At 34.0% G+C, this 11,287-nt stretch overlaps 1 pseudogene across 1 annotated transcript; it reads right to left on the bottom strand.

The window, feature by feature from the left end:
* Nucleotides 1-1,047: 1,047 nt before the first annotated feature.
* LOC143566617 (high affinity nitrate transporter 2.4-like) lies at nucleotides 1,048-3,420 on the bottom strand (annotated as a pseudogene). Its single transcript, XR_013141263.1, has 3 exons — nucleotides 2,607-3,420; nucleotides 2,389-2,504; nucleotides 1,048-1,765 (listed from the first exon to the last, which is right to left on the bottom strand). The product of XR_013141263.1 is annotated as a high affinity nitrate transporter 2.4-like (transcript).
* Nucleotides 3,421-11,287: the final 7,867 nt, after the last annotated feature.

Here is an 11,287-nt window from a genome sequence, read left to right as displayed (position 1 = left end):
ATTTATATTTTAGGTTTAGTTGCTTTTTTATTTTAAATATGTTAATTTGACGACTTTATTTTTTAGGTTTAGTTCCGGTACCATAACAAAGGTACCAACACCTACCGAATTTGCATTAACTCGCCACTACAATATCTAAGTTTAAACGACCGAATTTGCCGCGCAATGCGCGGGTAAATAAATTTTACTAGTTGAAGAGATAAAAATGAGATGTGAATGCTAGAGTATTACATAATCTCATATGACCCAAAAGGCCAAAAGTCAAAATTTGTTAGATTTTAGGAGAAAAAAATGGATGAATGGAAACCTTGAAGGATTAAATTAATATTCAGTTAACTTGAAAGACATTTGTTTTTCGAGTGACGTCATTATATTAATAAAGACGAACTAGCAACTACTAGTCCCAACAACAAAAAAAAATTGACGCTTACATATTTAGCATATCAAATTTACACCAAATATTCCAATCGATTGCACTTTTCTTCAAAAACACCCATAGGTAACTTAATTTGTATGTTTATATCAATTACATTTTTCTTCTATCTTGAAACCACCCATAGCTAACTTGAAAGACTTAAATGTGCAATTTTAAAGAAAGTTTAATCTTGTTATACCCTTTGATTACCATGTTTCCTCATCGTCTAAAGACAGAAAATAGTAGTGTACGTGTGTGTGTGATCTTGTGTGGATCGAAGGCCAAGGAAGAAACAAGGAAACACTGGTTAAGAAAATACCAAATGAAGACTCAAAATCATTTATTTTTCTATTATGACAATTTGATTATAGTCATAAATTTCATTTTGGTAAGCATTACAATTGTGGTGTAAAATAGTCACCTCTAAGGTTTGGATTAAATTTTAGAAATTTCTACATACAATGATGATTGTTAACTTAGAATCATAATGTTTGATAGTTTAAAAAACATTATAACTCACTAGCATCATTTAATTCCCTAGCAACAATATAAGAAATATGAAAGACTGGAACAATGCTGGAGTATATTTAACATGGTTATACACATATGTTGATATACATATTACAAACTAGAAAAGAAACACATCATATATTGTGTCCCACTGTCTCACTTAGATGTTTAATCAACTAAACATGGCTAGGAGTCCCATTTGGTGTCGAAACCGACGCCACCTTCCCACCGCGCTCTGACCGGCTATTCTCAGCAAACTTGAGACTTCCTTGATGCGTCCCTTTTAGCTTCTCCTCCTCGGTCCACTCCGAAACATAGTAATGTTCTTCACTACCTTTTACATTGTCTTTACTAGGTGGCAAAAACATACTTCCCCATTGTGGGAAATGAACCAAAGTAACTGGTAGTGTACAACATATGATCATAATACCCATGTAAGACAACCCATTAGCAGTCGAGAATGAGGCGTTCGCAAAGAAAATTAATTGTGTTAACCCGGACCCAAAGTTTCCACCAGCTCCAGTCATTCCTGATATGATACCAAGCGATCGTCGAGAAATAAATGGGATGATTCCGAATGTTGCACCACATGCTGCTTGTGCACCAATTGAGAAAAGGATCATAAAGGTTATGGCTAATGGTAACGAGTTAACTAGACCGAGGCATAGGCAGAATATCCCTCCCGCGGTCTGGAGGAGCCATAGGTTCCAAAGACGTCCACGCATTCCAAACCTTTTGGCCATGAAGTCGGATGTGAATCCGCCAAATGGTCGTGCCACGATGTTTGCCATCCCGAATGTAGCCGCGATAATTCCAGCCAGGTGAAGCTTTAGATCAAATCTAGAATCATAAAACAAAATTAACCAAAATATGTTATTAACATAGTCCATGAGAATTTTTATGATTCATTGGTGTTCTAGGAAAAAAAACTCTAGTCTAAGGGTGTAAATGAGCTGAGTCGAGTAGAGTCGAGCCCGAGCTTGACTACATTCGAGTTCGGCTCATTTTTTACTTAATTACAAGAGCTTAAACTCCAGCGCGACTCGTTTCAAGCTCTTTTTGTAAAACTCGAGCTTGACTTGTGAGTAGTTTTTTCAAACTCGGACTCGGTTAGTTTATTATTTATTAATTAATGTATATAAGTTCTTAAATGTTTTTATATATTTTGAAAAAATCTTAAATGAACCTAAGCTCGACAGTGCATCGTAAAATTAATCTATAGATGTCCAAATTAAAAATACACAAGGTCGTTAAGGCTTGACGAGCTTGCTAAACAAGGCTCGAGCTCGGGTTCGATAACTAAATGAGCATTGTTTAAGGCTAATACTCGTCTTGAACTCGAATAAGCCGGCATGTTCTGAGCTTTTATCAATCCAAGCTCAAGTAGCTCTTGAGCGATTCCGCTCTATTTGTTTGCACCCGTACTTTAGTCCAAGATTTTCAAATATAAGATCAAAACAAACCTGTCATAGAAGTACTCAGCAATAACATTATCAATGGTTAGTTCAACACCCATGGAGTAACCATAGAGAAGTACAAAGATCCAAGTTCTATAGTTTGTCACAGCATACCATAACACCTACAAATTAAAACATCACAATCAAATAACAATAAAGACTAAATCAATATTTGAATTATAAACAAACAAGTGTGACTAATTAATAAGTAATAATCAACATACCTTTCCAAATTTATCTTTTGCAACATCACCTTTTTTCTGAAGGGCACCAAGGTTACCATCAGGCAAATCTTGGCCTAGAGTTAACACCAATATCCCCATAATAACATTAAGCCACCCGGGAACAAAGAACGCAATCCGCCACGCGGTGAATGGCGTCGCACCCTCCTTCTTAATAATCTCGAACAACACCGGCATCAACAATTGAGTCGCACCACCGCCCATGTTTCCCCAACCGGCCGCCGTCCCATTCACAAGCCCTATGATCTTCCCATTAAACATAGTACTCATCCAATACTGACACGACACGAATGTCGCTAACGAGAACCCGATCATGAACCTCACCGCGATGTACCCACTAGCGTTCTCAACGAACGACATGCAAAACACGGTTGGGGCGGATAACATTATGAGAAATGCGCACCCGTAGCGTGGCCCCAACATGTCGCAAACCGCACCCATCACAAGTCTAGAGAATATACTCCCTGACACGGATGCGACACCCGCGTTGCCAATATCGGATTTGGTTAGATTAAGGTTGTCCCGAATAATGGGGACAAGGGGCGCGGCTGCGAAAGTGGACACAAAGGTTGTGAAAAATGAGAGCCATGAGAGATGGAAGGTTAACATGTGAGGGTTTGCTAATGAGAAGAGTTTGAACCACTTTAGCCTTGTGTTCCGAGTCTACGGGTAGTTTGAACTTCGCGGTGGGTGTCGGTTGGCACCATTGGAGATGCAACGGAGAACGCGAGGCACTGGCTCGCGTCCCGTGACTCCCGTGCATTGAACTCCCCGGAGATCCTTGAATCTCAGGCATTGTGTATAAATTTGAATTATGTTTGAAGGTAATACCTTAGTAATAATAATTATTAGTTTAGATCTAGGGTGTGATATTTTGAGTGTGTAGGGAGTGTTTTATATAGTAATTGTGAGTATTGTATTAGGGTTTATTTAATTATAGTAAAGGTTAAACTATTAATGATGTATGGCCAACTAGTGCTATTGACTCTTATGTTTGAAAAGTAAGGGATGATAATTAAGATTTGAGATTACTGAAGTCTTTCACGTCTGAAACCTGACTTAACAGGGTTAGAGGTGCACAAAATACATGATTCCGCACCTTATCCGGAACCGGTTCCTACATGTACCCTACCTGCGTGGAAGACCTGATATTAGATTTCTCTCCGGAACCGGAAATACTCATTCAAAACCTGACTTGACCCTACATGAAACCTGGAAAACCCGGTTAAATACCCAAGTATACGTGGAACTGGTTTCTACCCTATCAGGTTTTGACGTTTTTGTTAACCATACCTGGAACGGGTTTCTGAAAATACCCAGTTTATCACCTCTAAACGGGGTTTTCCTCAGTGATATGTTTTCTCTTTAATTATATTTTTGGGTTAGTAAGATCTGAAATATTAAAATCATTTAGACGATTAACATCACGATCATCATTGATGTCTCTCAAGTTTGTAAACTAACTCAACGAGGTAATTTTATCTTAGTAGTAGGTTTCCTCTTTAATAATGTTTTTGAGTGAGTCAGACATGATATGTCAAAATTAGTTAGACAATTAATATTCTGTTTTTCAAAAGACTTATTCGGGTATTGACGGTGAATCCAGTGAATCCATACGTTCTTAAATCTTAACTAAATATTGATGTGTGGCTAGTGGAGATTCCGAAAAGGTTGCAAGGAATCCAGTTTTCCACATTGGAACCTTGTTGCATATACCAATGGATACTTTTTCAAATCTTAGTGGATCTTAAAAACTAATCATTTATTGCCAGCTAACATACACACGTACATAGTTGACATTTAGACTATCTCCAAAGTCTTCGGTTTTAAACAATTATAAAAATAGAATGATTTAAGAAACAAGCAATAAAAAAAGGTAGATATTTTTAACTTGACAGCATAATGTCCTCAAGTTGGCATCATGTACTCATGTAGTGTCTTGTTCCACCAAGTTAGGTTTAGTTTCATAAACAATTTGATGATTATTTCACACTTTGTTTACTGGTTTGAAATAAACTTAGTTTTATTTATAAGCTTGATTAATAGCTTAACAAGAATCACTAAATTCTTTTTGATTTTTAAATACAAATTGTTTTGAATGTGCAAACCTAAAAGATCGATTAAATGCATTTTGTGTGATCATTTACATAAGTTGCTTAATTATTTTTATAAGTTGTGTAATTTTCTTACGTAATTATAAATATTTGTTACCTAATTATATTTGTAAAATTCACGTAACGCCTCACGTTGTTTTCTAGTGCTTCATATGTTTCGCACTTTAATTACCCTTTTGCACATTAATCCACTTTAAGCTTGTTTCTACCTAGCAAGCAAAATCGATAATCATTTTTAATACATTAGATTATTAGTTTTCTATGTTTGATACATTAAATGGATGCTTTAAAAAATAGCATGTTTAAAGTTATTTGTTCTTGTAAACATATATATATATTTACAAGAAAAAAATGTAATTCTGATTATGGTGTTTTGGAAGTTGACTAAGTTAACCATGTGTCCGTAGACATTTTATTTTGTAATTTGCTTATACAGAAGAATATTTTTAGCTTGTAGGTGCTAAAAATATGCTCAACTATATATAAACATATAAATTAATAAAACTTTACCAAGTGGTATCATAAGATATTAATGGAAAAGAATTATGGACGGTGATGTATGTATAATTCATAATGTTCCCTGTTCATTATCCATATATATATATAATCATATCCTTTAAAATTATTTTTGATTTGAAAGTAAAATAATCTACTTGCTGAAATAATGCAAGCATTACTTTGCATGTTTTAGTTTATCTATGTGATAATGTGATACTTGAATAAATAAAGTAAGAAAATCCACTGTAATATAGTTACATGTTCTTAATAAGCGAAGCTTCAACGTTCACGTACATAGCCCTATATGAATATATTGCGAAAAACGTTTAATCACTTACGTGTGTGGTTCGTGTGTAGCAATTATACATGTTAGAACTTAGAAGAACTCTTAATTAATTATCCGTGTATTTTAAACAAGTTAAATGGTTCTAATAATTGAGTTAGCATTAAGATGTTTTATTACAGTTGATAGGTTTAAAAAATAGAAAAAATATGTTACACCAAAAGGTTTTTATTATAACCAATAGCTTTTAGGATTTTATAATGAACTTGAAACTTTAAAGTTACATGTACTATTATAACTAATAGCTTTTAGGATTTTATAATGATCTTTGCCTGATATATGTATCAACATACCATTTTAGAAGAGATGTTGTGACTTTCAACAAGATATTAAGTTAAGGATTCTATGTATACATTATTAGTGTTTGTGTAAGACTAAGTAAGCACACTCTATCTAACCCAACCTGTTAAATTACCCATTTGTATCAAACTATTCGCATCAAGTATACATGTATCGCTAGCCAACACAATCTGACAACATTGTTTGGTTTCTTTCTATTTGAAATCTCCGATGCCTGATCGACCCATACTATCGTCCAAAATCAACTGAACTGGATCATGCACAACTTCATCACAAGCTATGTTTGTTCAAACATTATAACATTATGTAAAATATCCTTTATAAAAAACTCAATATTATTAAATTAAGGATGTCCTCATAGTTTTTAAGGTTTGTTATATGGAAAAAAATCTTGTAATGTCACAATCAATACGTTGCAAGAGATAATCACTCCCGCATTGTGGCAAGCATCCATCGTTGACATCATCTATGAGTATAGTTTACTATCATATTATTATTAAAACTTCTAATAATCAATATATTTTAATGTTAAATATAATATTTTAAATTAATAGCTTAAATCAAGAAGGTGGTATTTGTTCATTTTTTACTTTTCATTATTAATTCATGCATATAATTGCATATGGTCAACTTTGACTTCAAGAGTAAGAATGAGAAAATATCTAAGAAAGTATATGAACTAAAATTATGGTAAGCCATAAGTAAAGAAGACAATAAACACTTATAAATTTCTAGTATGCACTATGCATGTTATTAATGTAGGTTTGTTCATATTGCTCGGCGATCAAAACTTGCTCGATATTAAATCAAAAAGCTCGAAAAGTACTAATAAGTACCGCTATCATATCAGATTTATTATGTTAGTGGTATGATATTTTTATTGTTTGAGTAAACTGTGATTTTCGTCCTTGTGGTTTTTTAAAATATGCGGTTTTAGTCTAATAGTTTTAAATCTGCGATTTTCATCCCGTGGTTTCATTTCACTTGCAATTAAACCCGATCACATTAACCACGTTAAGTCTGGTCGTTAAACCCATCAGCGTGTCCCTCACGTGCAGAGCGGTTTTGTCCTTTTTCTCCCCAAATAAACCTCAACCCTAATTCGCAAGCACCCTCGCGTGAGGGGTATTTGGGGGGGGGGGGGGAAAGAACAAAATTGCCCCTCACGTTAGGGGCACATTTGTCACACCCCAAAATCATTAACTTAGCAACAGAAGTCTTAATTTTGTTAATTTGGGCGGTGACAGACGCTGTTCAGCCAATCATATTCAAAATAATGAACTATTAGTTGGACTTTATTAAATATCAGAGTTTTACACGTGTCAAACATGCACGGTTCTATTTTAAATTACAAGTCGAACTATCATTCATTCAAACGCACAACACCATTTTCCCAAATCCTTCACGAAGCATCCATTTTCTTCATTTACCAGAAAAGTATGTTAAAATAATTTTGTCAACACGAATGTTGGTGAGTTTCTCAATTAAAAACCAGGATGTACCAGTTCTCAACTTTACTCCCATTTATTCATCATTCTTTTTAATGATAAATTTCATTATTCACCATTCTTTTCAATGGGAATTTAATTTCCACTTTTCCAAACATAGCTATATATTTCTTAAACAAAACGTGTTAATTGTAAACGAGCAAAGAGTACAACACATGTATGACTATCAATATGATAAACCTGATACATACCAAAATCAAAATATTCCCACATTTTCAACCAGAGAGACTGGAAGAGTGGGGGGCATCGCCTCGATAGATCTACCAATATTTTTAGGCCCTTTCTCTCTAGGTTAACGGTTTTTCCTTTCATAATGACTCATCCCATGTAACACAATTTGTAAAATATATAGCCCTTCTTTACATACTTTTCCCCCAAAAACATTTATAAATCATTAAAACATTTAAAAGTGGGGATTTACGAGAAAACTCACCTTTGCCTCAGCTCAAATAACATTTATGTGTGATAATATGCCAATCAACGTCAAGATCTTATTAATAGTCATCCAAATGATAACCGGATTCCTATGTTTAATACCAAGTATATTAACACATAACATAGATACAAATGGAATCTTATCATAACTTAATTTATTTATCCTCACGTGTCTTATTTATTATAATTTTAATAGCTAAATTACAAATTTTTATTGTTTAGGAAAAATTGTAACTGAATTGAATGTTTTAAAATATCTTATAAATATATTGGAACACCATAGTTTCAAATAATCGTTGTAAAACTAATATATGATTTCGAAACTACTCTTGGACGTTATTTAATTGGACATTATTTAATAAAAGTAAATATAGTTATTTTAAAATATAATATTCTTTTATTAATAGACGAGTGTTTGAATTCTGACAAATATATTATATACCACTTTCTTAACAAAACATAATATAATCGTTATTATTATTTATACCGAAACGTGTTATATTAATATTCTTAATATAAAAACTTTGTTTTCATATTTTATATAAAAATTTACATTTTATGAAAGTATATATTTATTTTTAATATTAATTGTGGTCACTATTCGGATAAACTATTTCAGTCCAAATATCGTGTTTATAAATATATACAAACGCACGAAATCGTCCAAGTCTCAATTGTACCATTTTTATCACTCGATAGTATCTAGCGGTTTTCTAAATAATTATTAACATTAACAAGATTTTCATTGTCCAAGTTATTTCCGATAATAATATTTATACCAATCTCTCGTTATCCAATTCTTTCAACACTTAAAGATATAAACGATATACCTCCTCGCGTACGGTTCGAGTCTTGAAATCTGCTCAAAACCCGCATGCAATGCGATCCGGATACATCAACGCATTCGTTTTTGCGTCACGAACGTTTCTCCGGTCTCGGATCGTCCGTACGACACCTCAAAACCTACATGCAACTCGTTTTAAGAAACTATTTTCGTTCTATAATCTGACCAGTAACTTACTAATCTTATAACTCGCCATCTAAACATCTGATCATAGATCCCTTCGGTGGAATCAAATATCTATATGTTATAAAGGTTCACCGAATATTTCAGCTCGATTCGATGGCCAGATCTCCGGGAATCTACATTTCTTTAGAGCTGTGTTTTCAAAATCCGCCCAACGAGCTGAACAATAAAACGGGTTTAGAAACCCAGCCTAAGCAACTCTGATCCTCATCTCCACCATTAAAAATGGTTATCTATGGGTTATGAACCATCTGTAAAAATATCAAGATGATCGGAGCGTTAGATCTTCGGTTATAGACCGATCTTTGTGGACATGCAAGACTAATACAATCTGTCCAGATTTTAAAACTTGTTTTTAACAAACTTAAACGATCGGAGCTTACCATTGCGTTCGGTAGGTCGAAATATGGTTCCGGGTGAAATACGGAATTTGGCCGCCACAGGATCACCACCGGCCACCGCCGGACCGCCACGCACCACCGCCGGACCTTCCCGCTCCACCACCGGAATTCTCTGCCTTCTCTCTACTCTCTCTCTAGATTTCAGAAAATATGTTGTTAAATGGATAAAAGTGGGGTGACCCACCTTATATAGGTGCGGTTTGGAACGAGTTTTACGATCGCGTTTCGGTTTCTCGCTTCAACGATCCCGCTACTTCGAGTGACGTATTTTCCAAAATCATTTCATCAAAATAATTATTCCGTTTTCGACTTAAATTTGTCTTGTTAACTTATTATATCCGCTAATAAGTTATTATCGATCGTTTACCGGTGTCGGTTCTGTGTTACTCCGAACTTAATAAACATAGCATAGTTGATTTTCTCAAAAACAACTCATCCAAAATTATGGTGTCTATTCGGTTTATTTTATCAAAATAATAAACTTCAAATACGGCGATAGTATAAACTTTTTCAAACACATCGGTATATGTTTTTATCGATCGTGTTCGAAATACTAATTTGCATTTTCCCGCTTCGTTATAACTCAGAATCAAGTCACCTTTTCGCCGGCGTTCTCATTTTTCAATTATCTACAGTATTCAGATGATTTCTACCATGCACATTTTCTCAAATGTCGAGTTGAATATTCACACGTTTAACCGAAAACGTTCATAACTTTTTCCCAAAATTCCTCTATTCTATCTGACTTCACACGTCTTTTCCATTGAATAATTTTCTTTATTCTTAGAATAAAATAATATTATTTACGTACGAGTCTTAAATCTCACATAATCCAGTTTAAACACGTTTTAATCTTGATTATGGAATTTAATAAATCGTGTTATTTTGAGGGTTATCACAACATTGATGGGTTTAACTATCAGATTTAACGGGGTTAGTGGGTTTGAATTTAATTGCAAGTGAAATGAAACTACAGAGACGAAAATCACATATTTGAAACTATTATATTAAAAACGCAGATTTGAACAAATCACAACGACGAAAACTACAGTTTACTCTTATTGTTTTCTTACACAAATATTAATCATGCCTAGGATGTCGATTAGGTTTTGTTTCAATATATTTTTCATACAATTTTTCTAATGGATGTCGTGACCTCAATTCTGTAAGAGTGTGTCTGCCCTTAATGAGGGAGATCTGAGAGACACTCTATCTACATGGTCATTTGGAATTCTAAACGGTAACAAACAAACATCACCTCTAGTTGGTCATCCAATTTGAAACAACACTCTGGCATCTCCAATGGATGGTCGCGTTGAATTGGTTGTGAATTAGAGTTGTCGAAGTAAAAGAAATACGCGTTCAAATAAGTCTCTCCCTCTAAATGCCTTTCATACCACTATCATTTCTAGCTAACTCGATCTAGCCCCTTCGGTTCTTAAACAAGCCTACAACGTACCCTCTAACTTTCACATCTTCACTTTTTCCCTCGTCTTTCCCAATATTTGGATCACAAATCACAATCATACACACAAAACATAAATCAAACAGAAATGGAACACAACAATTTACGTGGTTTGTTCAATATGACTTACGCTCACGGTTGCAACTAGTGGTTTTCTATTACTAGGTGCTCAAGGAATTACAAGTACACATATCAATATTTATAGACGTAATCTAGGATGAACGGTTTCGTTAGGGGACTTCAAACCTTCCATTTAAACACTTAAAACCTGTAACAGTCCCCGTCGTGTAGCTCAGTTGATTAAGGAGATGTAAGACTTAAAACCAGTAACAATTTGATAACCATAAAAAGCATTTGGCATACAAACATGAAACATATCATAGTATTACGTCAATATGACAATATCCTTTACCAAAAACAATATTAGTAAAATAATGATGTTAGCATAGTTTTAATATATGATTTCATCTTATAAAGTCACAATCAATATACCAACTTTTAAAAGATATTTATCCAACACTCCCACATAGCGGGAATCATTAATAGTTGACAACTTTTTTCTTTTTATTTTC

Source organism: Bidens hawaiensis, unplaced genomic scaffold (genome assembly GCF_021521415.1).
Source record: "Bidens hawaiensis isolate Kalapana, Puna unplaced genomic scaffold, B.hawaiensis_p1.1 tig00022926_1, whole genome shotgun sequence".
NCBI classification, from domain to species: Eukaryota; Viridiplantae; Streptophyta; class Magnoliopsida; order Asterales; family Asteraceae; genus Bidens; species Bidens hawaiensis.
This window is presented reverse-complemented; position numbering and strand designations above follow the sequence as displayed.